The sequence below is a fragment of the Lissotriton helveticus genome, assembly GCF_964261635.1.
Source record: "Lissotriton helveticus chromosome 1_1 unlocalized genomic scaffold, aLisHel1.1 SUPER_1_unloc_62, whole genome shotgun sequence".
Classification (NCBI taxonomy): domain Eukaryota; kingdom Metazoa; phylum Chordata; class Amphibia; order Caudata; family Salamandridae; genus Lissotriton; species Lissotriton helveticus.
The window spans coordinates 321377-341970 of NW_027611706.1; positions in this window are offsets into that span (position 1 = coordinate 321377).

The window sequence follows — 20594 nt, forward strand, 5'->3', positions numbered from 1 at the left end:
TGGCTCTCCCCCGCCAGGTGCCGAGCACCCCCAGCCTCCTCGGGCGCTGGCTCCACCCCCCTGCTGGGTGTCTGGACTCCCTCATCCCGGACCTCCCGACCTCCAAGAGCGAGGGTCCGGACATCAAAGGGCGCCAGACCTATAACTGAGGCCGCCCCAGGACAGGAAGGCAGTTGTATCCTGGAGTCGAGAGACACCGCGACGAACTCATCCTTGACGGACTGCTGGCGCTGCCACAGCCCTGCCTTGTGAACTATTGTCCTGCCTGCTGGCGCTGCCGCGGCCCTCTGCAACCTTCATCCTCGTGGGACCTGCTGGCGCTGCCGCGGCCCTCTGCAACCTTCATCCTCGTGGGGACCTGCTGGCGCTGCCGCGGCCCGTAGTAACCTTCATCCTCGTGGGACCTGCTGGCGCTGCCGCGGCCCGTTGCAACCTGCCTTCTCGTGGGACCTGCTGGCGCTGCCGCGGCCCGTTGTAACCTTCACCCTCGTTGGGACCTGCTGGCGCTGCCGCGGCCCGTTGCCACCTACGACCTCTTCGGGACCTGCCGGCGCTGCCGCGGTCTGACCCATCCGAACACCGAGCTCGAGGATTGTGAGCTATCACCGTTACACCTCCGTACCCGTGGGTACCAAGACTGTCCCGCTACCCCCTTCCCTTACTAGAGACTAGAATTGAGAGGATCATCGTGTCCTAATCGCCTTGTATCATACCACTCTACTACCAGAAGTGCCTATAAAAGGTGTTACCCTGATCTTTGTGTGGTGTCCATCTGTGGGGGGGAAGTTACCTGTCTGTGCGATCACTGTGCTCGGCCGACCCTCCAGGTTCCCGTCTAACATTGGTGGCTAGCGGCGCGATCCGAACCAACGCGTACCGTACAGACAGTAACTCACCCTACGACTAAAACCACAATGACGACCAAAGAGAGCGGATCGGCGGAGAAGTTCCAGATGGAAAAGCTGGAGGAATACAACCACCGAGAGCTCAAACAATTTTGCATGGACTTAGGCATTGCTACCACCGGGCTAAGCACAAAAGAAGACTTCAAAAACGCCCTAGAGGCCTGGACAGAGACAAATACCGCAACCCCCCGGGACCCCGCAGCCCCGGAAGTCAACACCACCCGGACGGAGGAACGGAGAACAGGCCCTTCCCGTGAAGAGATCCAAGAGCGGGAAAAAAATAGATTACACGAGTTAGACTTGGCACGACTCAGATTAGACGGAGAATTGAAACTGGCGGAACAAAAAATAAACTTAGAACACTTACGGCTCAGAGAAGAGCGAGAGGAAAAACAGAGACAGAGAGACCTCGAAGAAAAAAGACTGGCATACGAGCACGAGTGCAAACTAGCGGAGATTGAAATACGCAAACTGAACAAAAACCTAGGGGTGCCCGAGCAACCGCACCCCCCGGGTCCTACCGAGCAGAAGGTCCGAGAATATCACCGGAACGACGACATACAGCAGTGGTTCAAGGCCTATGAGATTGCCATGACCGCCCACCGGGTCGCTCGAAGTGACTGGGGAGCCGGTCTATGGGGGAGATTCGTCAATGAGGGCCGTGATGCCCTGCTGCAGCTTCCGGACCATCAAATGACGTCCTATGACCACATGAAGGCCGCCCTCCTCAGTCGATATGGGCTTACGCCCGAAATGTACCGCCAGAGGTTCCGCAACTGCACCCGGATCCCAGGTACGACGTGGTTGGAATACGTGAACTATTTCAGCCGAGCCTTCGAGGGGTGGATCAAGGGTAACAACGTAACCAATTACGAACAACTCTTCAATCTCATTGTGTGGGAGCACCTCTCCAACAACTGCTTCGTCGAGCTCAGGCAGCACCTCCTCGACAGTAAATTGACTGAACCCCGGCAGCTCGCCACCGAGGCTGACCGGTGGGAGAGCACCCGAGTGGCCCGGAGTGGGCCGAATGAGCAGAACCGAACCAACCAAGGTCATCATCGTCCCCGAGGAGGAGGAGGAGGCCCGGGCCGGGGCAGAGACGCCGTCCCGGCCGCACCCACTAACGCCACCCCGGCCCCAGCAGGCCGGGGAAACCCCCCGATGCGCCCAGGGTTCCGAGCTAACGTGACGTGTCATCGATGCCAGCGAGTCGGCCACTATGCCAGTGACCCGACCTGCCCGAAGAACCAGGTCCCCGGGCCCCGCCAGATGGCGGCCGCCGCCCTGGGAGAAGAACAAGTCTCCGAAGACACGGAGACCTATGAGTCGGAGCAGTTCGAGTGGGAACCCGCCGCCATGACCCTGGCATGCCTAGGAGGAAGAGACATGGTCCCGCGGACTCCCCTGCCCGCCAACACTCGGAAGTACAGCCAATGGGTGAGCATCAATGGGCGCAAGGCCGAGGCCCTGCGTGACACCGGGGCCAGTGTGACGGCCGTCCGCTGTCACCTGGTGACCCCAGAACAAATCCTACCAAACGTACTTTGCCCCGTCCGATCGGCAGATAACTCGGAGAGCCTGTGTCGGATGGCCTGCATCCCCTTCGAATGGGGAGGAGTGTCCGGCATGCTGAAAGTAACTGTCCGTGACGATGCCCCCGTAGACTGCCTACTGGGGAACGATCTCGAGAGCTCCCCGTGGGCCGCTGTGGAAAGAAGAGAGCATCTGGGGATGTTGGGTCTCCCGGACTGGGCGTGCGTAACCACCCGGTCCATGGCCACCCACACCATCCCTAGACCAGAAGAACCAGAATGTGCAGCACCTCCGCCCTCGATCACTCCAGAAGAAGACTTCCTCCAGACCGACCACCCGGACCCCACCCCAGAGGGGTCCCCACAGCCCCCCGAGCTTCCCGACCTGGCTCAGTGGCGTCAAGAAGGGGGGCCCACCCAGGAACAATTCCGGCAGGAGCAAAAAACCTGCCCCTCCCTCGAGGGATTACGACAGCAAGCGCTCGCCCAGAGCCAAGGAGACACCACCGGGGCCCACTGGGTTTATTGGGACAATGATCTCTTGTACAGCGAACAGAAAATCGCAGAACTAGGGGCCGGGCGAGTGCTGGTGGTGCCCCTCCACTTCAGAGACTTCCTGTTGAACCTAGCCCATGATGTCCCCCTGGCCGGGCACCTGGGCCAAGACAAGACCTACCACCGCCTGGTGACTCACTTTTTTTGGCCCAAAATGAGAAATGACGTCTCCAACCATTGCCGGTCCTGCCCGACCTGCCAGGCCAGCGGGAAGAGCGGCCGCAAACTCAAGGCACCCCTACAACCATTCCCCGTGGTGACCACCCCGTTCGAAAGGGTGGGAATAGACATTGTGGGGCCCCTGGACCCCCGAACAGCACAGGGGCATCGCTTCATCCTGGTCCTGGTGGACCACGCTACCCGATATCCGGAGGCGGTCCCCCTTCGTACGATAACAGCCCCAGTAGTGGGTCGAGCCTTGATGGGGATCTTCTCTCGAGTGGGCTTCCCCCGGGAAGTCGTCAGCGACAGGGGTACGAACTTTATTTCAAAGTATATGAAATCCCTCTGGCAGCAGTGCGGAGTCACTTACCGCTTCACCACCCCCTATCACCCCCAGGGGAACGGACTAGTCGAGCGGTTCAACCGCACCCTCAAGGGGATGATCATGGGGCTGGAAGAACCCCTACGCCGCCAGTGGGACGTGCTACTACCGTGCCTCCTCTTCGCCTACCGAGAAGTCCCCCAGAAGTCCCTCGGCGTCAGCCCCTTCGAACTCCTGTACGGACACCCCGTTCGCGGGCCTCTCAGCCTAGTGAAGGAGGAATGGGAGATGGCCCCCCTAAAGACCCCTCCGGACGTCTACAAATACCTCCTGACCCTCCGCAATCAGACCCGGAAATTCAGGGAGATCGCTAAAGCCAATCTGGAGGCCAGTCAAGAGGACATGAAGAAGTGGTACGACCAACATGCCTCCTCCATCGAGTTTGAACCGGGTCAGCAGGTATGGGTGATGTCCCCCATCGAACCGTGTGCCTTGCAAGACAAATGGACGGGCCCTTCAAGGTGATCGAGCGCAGGAGTCCCGTCACCTATCTCATCGACCTGGAGTCCCCCCGGAACCCCCTCCGGGTCCTCCACGCCAACAGGCTCAAACCCCACTTCATGCGCTCAGAACTCAGCCTGCTGATGGCTACCGACAGTGGTACGGAAGGAGACTCCGAGCCCCTCCCTGACCTACTGAGGACTCGGGAAAGGGATGGCTCGGTGGACGGGGTCCGACTCTCCGAGGCCCTGACCCCAGAGCAGCGTCAAGATTGCCGGGCCCTCCTGCTGCCGTTCGCAAACCTGTTCTCCCTCGCACCCGGAGTCACCTCCTGGTGCCTGCACGACGTGGACACGGGGGACAGTCCTCCTGTCCGACACCGGGCGTACCGAGTACCGGATCGGGTACGTACATGCATCCAAGAAGAAGTCTCCAAGATGCTCGCCCTCGGGGTCATCGAGCCTTCGGACAGTCCCTGGGCCAGCCCGGTCGTCCTGGTCCCCAAGGCCGCGGCACCGGGCACCACACCTGAGCTCCGATTCTGCATCGACTATCGGGGGCTGAACGCGGTCACCCGAACCGACGCTCACCCTATCCCCCGCGCAGATGAACTAGTCGACCGCATGGGGGCAGCCCGCTACCTAAGCATCTTTGACCTGACAGCGGGCTACTGGCAGATCGGCCTCACCCCCAGGGCCCAAGAACGTTCCGCTTTCTCCACCCCGGACGGACACTACCACTTCAGAGTGATGCCCTTCGGCATGAAGAACGCTCCAGCTACCTTTCAAAGACTGGTGAACCAGGTATTGGCGGGCCTCGAAGAATTCAGCGCCGCCTACCTGGACGACATCGCAGTATACAGCCGCCACTGGGCAGACCACCTCCACCACCTCCGAGCGGTTCTGCAGGCCCTCCAACAGGCCGGCCTCACCATAAAGGCCAGCAAGTGCCAAATCGGCCAGGGGTCCGTGACCTACCTCGGACACCAAGTGGGGAGCGGTCTGGTGGCCCCCCTCCAACTCAAGGTAGCTGCCATCCGGTCCTGGCAACCCCCCGAGACACAAACAGAGGTCCGAGCCTTCCTGGGGCTCACCGGATACTACCGGCGGTTTGTGAAGGACTATGGCAGCATTGTGGGGCCCCTCACGGAACTCACGTCCAAGAACAGCCCAAAGAGAGTCAACTGGACGCCCGACTGTCAAGCAACCTTCGAGACGCTGAAGGCCGCCATGTGCATCACCCCTGTGCTCCAGGCCCCCGACTACAGCCGCGAGTTCATCGTGCAGACCGATGCCTCCGACCATGGTATTGGGGCCGTCCTCTCCCAACTGAACCCCGAAGGAGTGGACCAACCAGTGGCCTTCATCAGCAGACGCCTACTGCCCCGAGAACAGCGCTGGAGCACCATTGAGCGAGAGGCCTTCGCAGTGGTATGGGCCCTCAAGAAGCTCCAGCCGTACCTCTTCGGAACCCATTTCCGGGTACAGACAGATCATCGGCCCCTGCAATGGCTCATGCAGATGCGGGGGGAGAACCCCAAACTGTTGCGATGGTCCATCTCCCTGCAGGGGATGGACTTCACTGTGGAGCATCGCCCTGGCCCAGACCACGCCAACGCGGATGGCCTGTCCCGCTTTTTCCGCCTCGACGAGGAAAGTCCCCAAGAAGATGGGTGACTCTCCCCGCCTTCAGCTGGGGGGGACGCATGTTGGACAGGCCACATGAAGGGCTCGCTCCCTCCCCGCAGGACAGGGCCCGGGCCACCGTCAGCACCATTGCCCGGCCCAGCCGCCATCTTGGACACGGCACCACGCGGCCGCGCGGCCTCAGCCCGACCCCAACCCTGGGCTTGGCCAGGCCCCGACATCCCGGCACCACCCTCCACCCAGGAGGTGAACGGACCACTTGGCGGGTCAATGGGAGTAAGAAGTGTCGATGGCTCTTCCCCGCCAGGTGCCGAGCACCCCCAGCCTCCTCGGGCGCTGGCTCCACCCCCCTGCTGGGTGTCTGGACTCCCTCATCCCGGACCTCCCGACCTCCAAGAGCGAGGGTCCGGACATCAAAGGGCGCCAGACCTATAACTGAGGCCGCCCCAGGACAGGAAGGCAGTTGTATCCTGGAGTCGAGAGACACCGCGACGAACTCATCCTTGACGGACTGCTGGCGCTGCCACAGCCCTGCCTTGTGAACTATTGTCCTGCCTGCTGGCGCTGCCGCGGCCCTCTGCAACCTTCATCCTCGTGGGACCTGCTGGCGCTGCCGCGGCCCTCTGCAACCTTCATCCTCGTGGGGACCTGCTGGCGCTGCCGCGGCCCGTAGTAACCTTCATCCTCGTGGGACCTGCTGGCGCTGCCGCGGCCCGTTGCAACCTGCCTTCTCGTGGGACCTGCTGGCGCTGCCGCGGCCCGTTGTAACCTTCACCCTCGTTGGGACCTGCTGGCGCTGCCGCGGCCCGTTGCCACCTACGACCTCTTCGGGACCTGCCGGCGCTGCCGCGGTCTGACCCATCCGAACACCGAGCTCGAGGATTGTGAGCTATCACCGTTACACCTCCGTACCCGTGGGTACCAAGACTGTCCCGCTACCTCCTTCCCTAACTAGAGACTAGAATTGAGAGGATCATCGTGTCCTAATCGCCTTGTATCATACCACTCTACTACCAGAAGTGCCTATAAAAGGTGTTACCCTGATCTTTGTGTGGTGTCCATCTGTGGGGGGGAAGTTACCTGTCTGTGCGATCACTGTGCTCGGCCGACCCTCCAGGTTCCCGTCTAACACCTTCACATACCCTCACTCACCCTCACACACCATCTCACCCTCACACACCCTCTCACCCCCCTTCACATCATGCCTCACACTGCTGCACGCCTCACACTGCTGCACGCCGCACACTACTGCATTACTCATACTGCTGCATGCCTCACACTGTTGCACGCCTAACACTGCTGCCCGCCTCACACTGCTGCACGCCTCACACTGCTGCACGCCACACACTGCTGCATGCCTCACACTGCTGCATGCCTCACACTGCTGCATGCCTCACACTGCTGCACGCCTCACACTGCTGCACGCCACACACTGCTGCATGCCTCACACTGCTGCATGCCTCACACTGCTGCATGCCTCACACTGCTGCACGCCTCACACTGCTGCACGCCTCACACTGCTGCACGCCTCACACTGCTGCACGCTGCACGCCACACACTGCTGCATGCCTCACACTGCTGCACGCCTCACACTGCTGCATGCCTCACACTGCTGCATGCCTCACACTGCTGCACGCCTCACACTGCTGCACGCCTCACACTGCTGCATGCTGCACACTGCTGCACGCCGCACACTGCTGCATGCCGCACACTGCTGCACGCCACACACTGCTGCACGCCACACACTGCTGCACGTCTAACACTGTTGCATGCCTCACACTGCTGCATGCCTCACACTGTTGCATGCCTCACACTGCTGCATGCCTCACACTGCTGCATGCCTCACACTGCTGCACGCCTCACACTACTGCATTACTCATACTGCTGCATGCCTCACACTGTTGCACGCCTAACACTGCTGCACACCTCACACTGCTGCATGCCTCACACTGCTGCACGCCTCACACTGCTGCACGCCTCACACTGCTGCACGCCTCACACTACTGCATTACTCATACTGCTGCATGCCTCACACTGTTGCACGCCTCACACTGCTGCACGCCTCACACTACTGCATTACTCATACTGCTGCATGCCTCACACTGTTGCACGCCTAACACTGCTGCACACCTCACACTGCTGTATGCCTCACACTGCTGCACGCCACACACTGCTGCATGCCGCACACTGCTGCACGCCTCACACTGCTGCTGGCCACACACTGCTGCATGCCACACACTGCTGCACGCCACACACTGCTGCATGCCTCACACTGCTGCATGCCTCACACTGCTGTATGCCACACACTGCTGCACGCCACACACTGCTGCACACTGCACACCTCACACTGCTGCATGCCACACACTGCTGCACACCACACACTGCTGCACGCCTCACACTGCTGCACGTCTAACACTGCTGCACGTCTAACACTGCTGCATTACTCATACTGCTGCATGCCTCACACTGTTGCACGCCTAACACTGCTGCACACCTCACACTGCTGCATGCCTCACACTGCTGCATGCCTCACACTGCTGCACGCCTCACACTGCTGCACGCCTCACACTGCTGCATGCCTCACACTGCTGCACGCCTCACACTGCTGCATGCACTGCTGCACGCCTCACACTGCTCCATGCTGCACACTGCTGCACGTCGCACACTGCTGCATGCCGCACACTGCTGCACGCCACACACTGCTGCACGCCTAACACTGCTGCACGCCGCACACTGCTGCACGCCGCACACTGCTGCACGCCTCACACTGCTGCACGCCTCACACTGCTGCATGCTGCACACTGCTGCACGCCACACACTGCTGCACGCCACACACTGCTGCACGCCACACACTGCTGCATGCCACACACTGCTGCATGCCTCACACTGCTGCATGCTGCACACTGCTGCACGCCGCACACTGCTGCATGCCGCACACTGCTGCATGCCTCATATTGCTCATGCCCCACACTGCTGCATGCTGCACACTGCTGCATGCCACACACTGCTGCATGCCTCACACTGCTGCACGCCTAACACTGCTGCACGCCTAACACTGCTGCACGCCACACACTGCTGCACGCCACACACTGCTGCACGCCACACACTGCTGCACGCCTAACACTGCTGCACGCCGCACACTGCTGCATGCCGCACACTGCTGCACGCCTCAAACTGCTACACGCTGCTGCATTATACTCACACTGCTGCATGCCACACACTGCTGCATGCCACACACTGCTGCACGCCACACACTGCTGCACGCCACACACTGCTGCACGCCACACACTGCTGCATGCCGCACACTGCTGCACGCCTCACACTGCTGCATGCTGCACACTGCTGCACGCCACACACTGCTGCACGCCACACACTGCTGCACGCCACACACTGCTGCATGCTCACACTGTTGCACGACACACACTGCTGCACGCCGCACACTGCTGCACGCCACACACTGCTGCACGCCTAACACTGCTGCACGCCGCACACTGCTGCACGCCGCACACTGCTGCATGCCGCACACTGCTGCACGCCTCACACTGCTGCATGCTGCACACTGCTGCACGCCACACACTGCTGCACGCCACACACTGCTGCACGCCGCACACTGCTGCATGCCGCACACTGCTGCATGCCTCAAACTGCTACACGCTGCTGCATTATACTCACACTGCTGCATGCCACACACTGCTGCATGCCACACACTGCTGCACGCCACACACTGCTGCACGCCACACACTGCTGCATGCCGCACACTGCTGCACGCCTCACACTGCTGCATGCTGCACACTGCTGCACGCCACACACTGCTGCACGCCACACACTGCTGCACGCCACACACTGCTGCATGCTCACACTGTTGCACGCCACACACTGCTGCACGCCGCACACTGCTGCACGCCACACACTGCTGCACGCCTAACACTGCTGCACGCCGCACACTGCTGCATGCCACACACTGCTGCACGCCACACACTGCTGCATGTCACACACTGCTGCACGCAACACACTGCTGCACGCCACACACTGCTGCATGCCGCACACTGCTGCACGCCTCACACTGCTGCATGCTGCACACTGCTGCACGCCACACACTGCTGCACGCCACACACTGCTGCACGCCGCACACTGCTGCATGCCGCACACTGCTGCACGCCACACACCGCTGCACGCCGCACACTGCTGCATGCCGCACACTGCTGCACGCCTCACACTGCTGCAAGCCACACACTGCTGCATGCCGCACACTGCTGCACGCCTCACACTGCTGCATGCTGCTGCATGCCGCACACTACTGCACGCCACACACTGCTGCACGCCTCACACTGCTGCACGCCGCACACTGCTGCATGCCACACACTGCTGCACGCCTAACACTGCTGCACGCCGCACACTGCTGCATGCCGCACACTGCTGCATTACTCATACTGCTGCCTGCCTCACACTGCTGCACACCTCACACTGCTGCATGCCTCACACTGCTGCACACCTCACACTGCTGAACACTGCTGCACGCCACACACTGCTGCATTACTCACACTGCTGCACTCCTCACACTGCTGCATTACTCACACTGCTGCACTCCTCACACTGCTGAACACTGCTGCACGCCACACACTGCTGCATTACTCACACTGCTGCCCGCCTCACACTACTGCACGCCACACACTGCTGCACGCCTCACACTGCTGCATGCCGCACACTGCTGCACGCCTCATACTGCTGCACTCCTCACACTGCTGCACTCCTCACACTGCTGAACACTGCTGCATGCCACACACTGCTGCACTCCTCACACTGCTGCATTACTCACACTGCTGCACTCCTCACACTGCTGCACGCTGCTGCACGCTGCTGCACGCCTCACACTGCTGCACTCCTCACACTGCTGCACGCTGCTGCACGCCTCACACTGCTGCACTCCTCACACTGCTGCACGCTGCTGCACGCCTCACACTGCTGCACGCCTCACACTGCTGCACGCCTCACACTGCTGCACGCTGCTGCACGCCTCACACTGCTGCACTCCTCACACTGCTGCACGCTGCTGCACGCCTCACACTGCTGCACGCCTCACACTGCTGCACACCTCACACTACTGCACGCCTCACACTGCTGCATGCTGCACACTGCTGCACGCCGCACACTGCTGCATGCCGCAAACTGCTGCACGCCACACACTGCTGCATGCTCACACTGCTGCACGCCACACACTGCTGCACACCGCACACTGCTGCACGCCGCACACTGCTGCATGCCGCACACTGCTGCATGCCGCACACTGCTGCATTACTCATACTGCTGCATGCCACACACTGCTGCACGCCTCACACTACTGCACGCCTCACACTGCTGCACGCCACACACTGCTGCACGCCTAACACTGCTGCACGCCGCACACTGCTGCATGCCGCACACTGCTGCACGCCACACACTGCTGCACGCCTCACACTGCTGCACGCCACACACTGCTGCATGCCTAACACTGCTGCACGCCACACACTGCTGCACGCCACACACTGCTGCACGCCTCACACTGCTACACGCTGCTGCATTATACTCACACTGCTGCATGCCACACACTGCTGCATGCCACACACTGCTGCACGCCACACACTGCTGCACGCCACACACTGCTGCACGCCACACACTGCTGCATGCTCACACTGCTGCACGCCGCACACTGCTGCACGCCGCACACTGCTGCATGCCACACACTGCTGCACACCTAACACTGCTGCATGCCACACACTGCTGCACGCCACACACTGCTGCACGCCGCACACTGCTGCACGCCGCACACTGCTGCACGCCACACACTGCTGCACGCCTAACACTGCTGCATGCCACACACTGCTGCACGCCACACACTGCTGCACGCCACACACTGCTGCACGCCACACACTGCTGCACGCCTCAAACTGCTGCACGCCGCACACTGCTGCATGCCACACACTGCTGCACGCCACACACTGCTGCACGCCTAACACTGCTGCATGCCACACACTGCTGCACGCCACATACTGCTGCATGCCACACTGCTGCACACCACACACTGCTGCATGCCACACACTGCTGCAGGCCTCACACTGCTGCAGGCCTCACACTGCTGCATGCCACACACTGCTGCACGCCACACACTGCTGCACGCCTAACACTGCTGCACGCGTAACACTGCTGCACGCGTAACACTGCTGCACGTCTAACACTGCTGCACGCCTCACACTGCTACACGCTGCTGCATTATACTCACACTGCTGCATTACTCACACTGCTGCACGCCTCACACTGCTGCACGCCACACACTGCTGCATGCCACACACTGCTGCACGCCACACACTGCTGCACGCCGCACACTGCTGCATGCTGCACACTGCTGCACGCCACACACTGCTGCATGCTGCACACTGCTGCACTGCTGCATGCTGCATACTGCTGCACGCCACACACTGCTGCACGCCACACACTGCTGCATGCTGCACACTGCTGCATGCCACACACTGCTGCACGCCTAACACTGCTGCACGCCTCACACTGCTACACACTGCTGCACGCCACACACTGCTGCATGCTCACACTGTTGCACGACACACACAGCTGCACGCCACACACTGCTGCACGCCACACACTGCTGCACGCCACACACTGCTGCACGCCACACACTGCTGCACGCCACACACTGCTGCACGCCACACACTGCTGTACGCCACACACTGCTGTACGCCACACACTGCTGTACGCCACACACTGCTGCACGCCACACACTGCTGCACGCCACACACTGCTGCATGCCACACACTGCTGCACGCCACACACTGCTGTACGCCACACACTGCTGCACGCCACACACTGCTGCACGCCACACACTGCTGCACGCCACACACTGCTGTACGCCACACACTGCTGCACGCCGCACACTGCTGCACACTGCTGATTGTTCTATGTTAGGGACGAATACCCATATGTGTGCGCTGTGTGCCATATTCATTTTTTCTTCATAGAATTTGGTCTGTGCTTGGATCATCTCCCTATGATATTGTCTAATAGCTGCCTTATATTGACTTTTGATGGCGGGATCATAGTTTTTTCTCCACACCCTTTCCATTCTTTTACATGATTTTTTTGTCAGAATTAATTGCTTATTGAACCATGGGGCTTTAATCCTAACTTCAAGTTTACTTTGTCTGGTTTTCTGTGGGTGTTGGGCTGCAACTTTGTTGAGCCACTCAGCCCAAATCTTGTTGGCCTCTTCTACGTCATCTGTCAGGCTTGGTCATCTAATTCAATCCTTACGTTGTCAGGTAGGGATTTTGGCCATTTATTCTTAATCCCGGTTACTTTGTGACTGGTGTGTCGAGCCTGTGGATTTTCCAGTGTAAACGGGATGAAATAATGATCCGACCATGGCATTGGCATAGGGGTCTCTACTTCTAGCTTAGGGTCATTTGAAACAAGCATTGGCGTAACCAATAGGTCTCGCCTTTGGGACCTTATAAGTGTTTAGCCATGCATAAATTGATGCTGTTGCACCAAGGATATTGAGCAGCATAACTAAATACTTATAATGTTCCAAAAGCGAGACCTATTGGCTATGCCAATGCTTGTTTAGTGTTGCACTGGTGTTTCCTTTGGTACAGTGCTATACACTGTATTTTAAAATAGGGTTAATACATTTAATCAAATATACGTTGCCCGTGCAAGATCGTTTCCTACTGTTTTTGTAGTGTTGCTCTGGTGTTTCCATTCTAATTATTAAAAAATGTTTTTGTGTCAAGGATCAGAGCGGCAGTGGAAATATACAGTGAATCATGCCCTCTAATAGTGGATGTAAAAATTGCATCAATGCTGTGCACTGGCATGCTGAAGGCACCATCTATGCATGTTTGTAATTCTGGGGAGATATGATCTTATTCTATTCTGACTTGTGTTCCAGGCGAACCCTAGAACGAATACACTAACTGTTTATAGCTCATTTTAAACTAATAAAGAGATTGAACTGGAGGACTCTGAGACTCTGAAAATGCATCTCTGCCACGGATTAGACCTCTCTGGTTGTTTACTCGGAAGCAGGAGCAAATCTTGCAATAATACCTAAACTCCCGACAGTCATCTTCAAAAGTCTGAGTATAAAAAAAGCTTGCAAAAACTAGTTTCTTTACAGGTGCTTGTTGTTGTCCTAGATATTCATGTATGCATGGGTATCTGCGGTGGCTGTCCTTAAGTGGCAGTTTGTTAACTATTCAAAAGTGTACTCAAGGCGAGCTCTGGCTGATGCTTGCGAATCCACGGAGCCATCGTTGAATGAACAGGTTTTGATTAAGTAAAGCACATTCAAATATTCTCCCTGTAGATGTGCGTGCATCAGTGGTAGGAGCGATCTTTGATGAGATTTGTTAAAGCAAGTGCCATTTGAAGATGCAAGTAGTGCATGCGTGCACTTGGGGCACGTTAGAATGTCAGCGTGCGTGTGCACGCAATCAGCTCTTTTTTGAATCACATACTCGTGCTTGTGGCGCGCCCCTGCTTGCTCCCGCAAGGCGGATGCCGCCAGAAGCACGAGTATGTGCTTCCAAAAAGAGCAGAGCAATGGCTAAAGGTCCTCTTATGCAGCGCATGCGCACTGCGTATGCAAGACCTAAAAATGGCATCCAATATGGTACCCTTTACATGGGTGCTTGTGTTTATCAGTTGTTTCAGTTGCATGGCCTCCATGTCATGAATTAATCTAACTGCTGTGGTATTATCAGGTTCATCCAGATGGAAGTTTAAGTCCCCCAATAATGTAATGGAGCTCTTGCTGGCCACCATGTCTGCTATTAAGCTGGGAAATTCCTCTAGGAACGGAGTGGGGGGTCCTGGGGGTCTATAGAGCAGTGTGCCTGAAAACGAGTTATTAGCCGATGTTTTAGGCTGAATTGTACAGTTTCACTGTTGGTGGTGGCAACGGACGATATCATGCATTCTTAGTCGTTTTTGTAAATGATTGCTAACCCGCCTCCCCTTTTTCCCATCCTGCCTTGCCTTTGGATAAGGAAATCGGGGGTTAGTCCTTGGATTATGTCAGGGGCGGACCAGTCATTCAACCACGTTTCAGTAACGAAGCGAATGTCAAGTTCTTCATTCTCTATTAGCATTATGATTTCTGTGGTGTGTGCTGGCAAGGATCTACTGTTAATAAGTCCCATTTCCCATTGCTCATTCCTTGTGGGCCTATCTAGTTGTAGTTGCCCTTCAATCTTGCCTGAGTTAAACTTAGTCCGGCAGAGAGGGCATGACATCTTCTTCCCTATCAAGCTTGTAGGTGCTAGAGTAATCTCACATTGGACTCTACCGGAGTATCTCAATGAGAGTAATAATGCTCTATCATATGTGATGAGCTTACCGTTTTCTGGGTTGAATCCGGCATGGTTCCTTGCCCATGACCGTGTCCGGACGCAGGCGGGCTTGCCTTAGGCGCGCCAGAAGCGTGACGCTGCCCGTCCGTGCTGCGGGCACCATAAGTAGGCTTTTGCTTAACTCAGTGGTTCCCAAAGTGTGCGCCGCGGCACCCCGGTGCGCCGTGATTAGAAGCCAGGGTTGCCGCGGCGCAGGATGTGGGTCGTGGAAATTGCAGCCGCAATTCCTCCCCCTCCTTTGTGCTGCCAGGTCACGTGATCCTCTTGAAGTGTTCGCTTGACCAGCTGACTGTCCTCGCATATGACACGCAGGGCTTCCACCACTCGGTTCCTGGGAGAACAGCACTTGGCTGCAACTCAACCAAGCATGGGCTTTCCGGCTGACTGAGCTCCGATCACAATCCTGTGAAACGGAACTGCATCAATAAGAAAGGTATGTCTATTGTCCCCCATCCCGAGGGATCTATGTCTAAGAGACCTGTTGAAGTCTATTTCGCAGTGGTGGGGGTTATTACTAATTCGTCCCCTCGTATTCATTTTTAGATCTCTGGAGCCTTTGATTTTTGCCAGTCCAAGTTTATGAAAATAGGACAATGGCTGATTTATTAAATGTGGGATTGCTTTCTCGTATCATATAGCGCAACCTCGACCCGAAGGTATTGGAGCGCTTTACATCAGCACCAATTTCAGTACACAAGGGCACATTATTTTGTGTGTGTTTTTACAAGTGTCCTGAGTTTTGACTCGTTGTACAGGGGCACTGGCACAGGTGGAGGAGCGGGTGGGGAGCCTACTAGTGACGGTGTTTCAGAGAGTTATTGCTTTGCATTCTGAATGCTGTTGACGCTGTGGACGGTAGAGGGCACCTGTGAGTTGTGAGTCTCCGCGAGGATGCCAGTAAACGCCGCCGCCATCGGACGCGGCCGTTGCTGCTCTTGCTGCTGCTGTTCGTTTTTTGCTTTTTCGCTGTTGCCTTTGCTGCCGCTCCCGCTGCTCCTGCTGCCCTCCCCCCCCCGGCGATAGATAAGAGGGGAGAAAACCGACCCGCCATTGGGTGCGGCCGCTGCCGCTGCTGCTGCCTCTTCTGCTTCTTCTGCTGCTGTGTCCCCCCCCCCCCCCCGGCGAGAGAGAAAGCAGAGCGGGGGAAGGGCGGGAGAAGAGCAACAAACTGATTAAAGAGAGGGCAAAAAAGCGGCAAAAAGTGGGCACTAACTGCTGCCCCTACTACTGCCTGCTCCCTTCGCTGTCCTTCACTGTTCGAGGCTGCAGGAACCAATATAGTACGGGCAATCATGGACTACTACGGTCGCAGCGTGTATGAGGAGCCATAATTAAGGGGAGTCATAACCGAGGAGACAGCCACTGCAGGCTGCACTAGCGCCGATGCCATTGCGCTCCCCCTTCATTCCACCACTACCGCTACCACTACCGCTGGAGACAACGCTGGAAGCGCCGAGCCCAATATCAGAGGTTAGTCGCGCTGCCAGCGAAAGCAATGCAAGGGTGGGGTGATAGAGCACGCAAGCCAAGAGCCGAAGAACCCCGATAGATTGGCGTCCCGCACCTCTTTGCTCACCTAAAAACTTAAACTTAAACTTGTACTGGCGAATTGCATTCTTGCAACTTGCTACAGCGGCAGCCAGCCACATTGACAGCCACATTGACAGCTTCACGCCAGTAAAAAAGTCTTCCTGGGGGCGCTGGTAGAGAGATAGTGAGCTCAGCTGCCGTTAGAGACAGCTGTAAAGTAAGAGCCCGGGGGTATGAAGGCCAGGCGGTTCCGACTAGGTCTGATCTCGCCGGTGGCCTCCCCCTGTGTGACCCGCTCACTCCCCATCAGCTTCAGCTGTCAAGTTCTAGGCTGTCACCAGCTCTCGCATTTGAAACCACCCAGTTGGACTGACTGACGCCTATACATAATCCAACCACGCACCGACTAAAATGCGCACTAGGAGCTGCCTTCTACTGCAACCAACACACCGCCCTCACAAGTCTGCCAGGCGCCAGAAATCAAAACTGCTATATCCTCAGGCGACAGGTTGCAGTCGCCAATCCCCCTCTCGATTTTGCCCAAAGCAAGCGGAACAAATGGAAGAGGCTTCAGAATTTTTTCCTAGCACCCCAATGGGAATCCCTGAGGATAAAAAGGTCAAAAACAGTCTCAGCAGAGGCTTTGTGCAAACGGCGTTAACGGCCCGCCTTCCGCACATATCAAAAGGGAAAATTAGCGGAATAACTGACATTCTAGAGCATTTTTACAAGATTGGCCAAGGAAATAGCGTAACACCTCAATTAGCATGCAATAAGACCTTGAAAATAGAGCAGCAACTTATAAATTTGTCTGACCCCTCTAACCTACCGTCTCTGTACCCAGAAATAACTGTTCATCGTCAAGCCACTGCCTTGGTTCCCGGCACCAAACTAGGGAATGTACAGGACAGCTTTCCTCTCTCTCCCCGGTTATTACCCATTCCCCCCCTTATCCCAGACGAACATTGGATGCAGTCAAGTACAACTAAATTACCACTTGCGCTATCATCTGCGCTATCACCTACGCCATCGTCTGTTGTCTTTGTTACATCGCATGCTAATAGCCTCGCCATTGCAAATGACCCCGAGAAAGAAACCACAATGAGCATTGACAAAAAACTTGAACAATTAAATTCACTGATTCGAAGGGTCCAAAACAACGTGGGTGAAAATCATGCGTCCACAGCACACCTAAACCAGGAACTGCTAGCAAACATCACCCCACATTCAAACAATACGCATACCAATTGCATCTGTGAGACTCTGATAAAAAAACTCGAGACTCTGCCTGAAATAATGTCCGAGCTAATTGAAGATCTAAAGACAAGGCCACAAATACAATCGCAGAAAGTATGTACTTCAATTCAGCAGAAAACTAGTTTTGTCTCCAATCCCCAAATCCATGTAACACCAGTGAAATCTAGAACAACTTTCAACATCTTAGCTAGCCCCAGTAATATTAATAACAGTTCAAAACAGGTCCAGCAACAATTAAATATCGCAACAAGCCTTCCTCCTGATCAAGCCTTTGTCGCAACAAACTTTCCTATGCCTTTAAGCGAGCCCAAGCAAGTCCTGAAGGAAGGTACAATGCTGTCGAGAAAAAATAAGAAAAAACTGAAGAAACTAAATAAAGCTAATAAAAGGAATACTGCACTAATACAATGGCTCGGAACAAATGGGAGGAATATTTCGTCAAACAAGGTGGAGGAGCTAGACGAATCAATGGTCCCCCACAAAGGCATTGTTGAAAAATCAAAACCAACTCAATACCCTACACAGAAAACAATAGACCTAAAGGAGGAAAAAGCACCTAAACATAACAGCAATATGAAAATGCCTTGTAGCAACCATCCGTCTCAAAGTGAAAAGTCCATTAAACCTGCCACTAAAAACTCTTCAACCACTACAAACAGAATAAACATGCCCACTGCTGAAGGCATGGGGCAAATAAAAAGAATCTCTAACACAGAAACACCAACATTAAGAGAAAACGAAAGCCAAACCAACAAAGGGGCCGCACAAGAGGAGGTCGGACCTAACAATAAAATATTTTCCCCTCAAGAATTTGCTATAAGCGCTCAGTTAATAAGTACCCACCCCTTGACTTTAAAGCAAACTGTCTTAGAACACCTAGAACATCATGTCAGGGAAAAGCCCCAAACAGATCCGCCTATTGGTGCCCCCAATCGGCCACATATGCATAAAGCTAATACTAATATACAGGAACCTAGCCTTCTACAGCGACAGAGCAAAAAAGTACTACTCTATCCAGAATATGAATCCCAGGGTAATGGGACATCCTCAATAGGGGAAACGTTCTAAAACTCTGCCAGAATTTGCCAGGCTTAGAAAACATCAACACAGCAGACATTGAAACAGTGGCTTTTATTGACCCAGCCTGGGGCCAAAAAAATGAGTCAACGCTGGTAATTTTTACCAATCCGGAGCCAGCGGCAATATTAGCTAAAAACTCAAAACAACTGAGTGAATGGGGTATTCGAGTAAGTTCCTATACGTCCCTCAACTATCCGTCCTTCTTAAAAAAAAAAACTGAAACCCCGCTGCCCAACAATACGGGCTCTGACTTAAATGTGGAAGGGAGAAGACAGCAACAACAGCCGATGCTACGGGGCCCAAGACAGGAATTAAAAGCAGCACCCTGGATGGACACTCCACTTCAAGTAATCACCACAGCTGCAGGCGGTCCACGCAAGTGCATATTTAAATTAAATAAATCTCATGATTGGTCCTGGCTTTCTAAGGCCTTAGGGTAGTACACCGGCAAGTCAGTCAGAAGGTAAATCAAAATATGACAAAGCTCGATGCTTAAACATTTGCTCGTGGAACATTAGGGGCCTAACCAAAGAGAAAATGTGTCGCACAATTAAGGACCTCCAGGAGCTAAACGACATCCTTGCGATCCAAGAGACTTGGGCCTTGGAGAATACCATCTGGGAAGATTTCACTACATGCGAATCCTTTGCTATTCCCTCTGCAGTAGGCGGCCATGCATCCGGGGGCGTGTGGATTGCCGTAAAGAACTCACTGGACGCAAAATTAGTGACACTCTATAATGGGAAGGGCGATTATATTTTTCTCAGTATCAAATTCAAGAGCCACGATAAGGGGAAAATAAGGAAAAAAATCATCCTCGGTTGCATCTATCTCCACCCTGTAAAAACTCGCCGGGAGGCAACTTTAAACACTTTGATTCCCATAATAGAGGATCTGGAAGCTCTATTCCCAAATGATTTGTGGTTGCTAATGGGAGATTTCAACTGTAACCTAATGGACCCGGACCCAAGTCAATCCTTCCAAATAGCACTAGGAAATGAAGAGTGGGCAATTCCGGAGATGAAGTCTCAACACCAACGGAAGGAAGTTGGCGGAATGAGACTTGCAACAAAACTAAATCAATCTGGTCTGCGTGCTCTTAATGGAAGATTTCCCACCGATAATCCTGCAGCCTATACCCATATATCCCCTTTCCGCATGGCTACTTTAGATTACATCTGGATATCTCTTTTCGCCTTTCATCTGGTGCACCAGTTCTCGGTAACGCCATCTGCAGACAGCGATCATGCCATCTTAGTATGTAACATCGCCCTTCGGCCTCAACATCGCCCAATAATTCCCCTGATTGGACGGGAATTAAACCTTCAGAAGGTAAAAAAACTGAGATGGTCCAAGGAGAACTGTGAAGTACTTGAAACAGAGATTGATAATCTTCTTTCCGAACATTGCCAAGATGGGGCTGAGTATTTGGCAGGTCCCTCCTGGGAAACAAGACTGAGTAAATTCAGAGACCAGTTGGCATTAAAAATAACAAGTAGCCCTCCATAGGTGCTCCCGGTTTCGACTATCTTGCTGGAGCAAAAACAAGCTGTAACTCTCTCAAAGAGTAAACTAAATAAGTTGCAACGAGCCCATAGTACAGCGAAAGCCAACATAAATCTCTGAAGAACGACATATCAGCGGCTAGAAAAGTCTATAGGAAGGCCCGATTCGCCTTACAAAGACAGGAAGAAGAGCGTCAT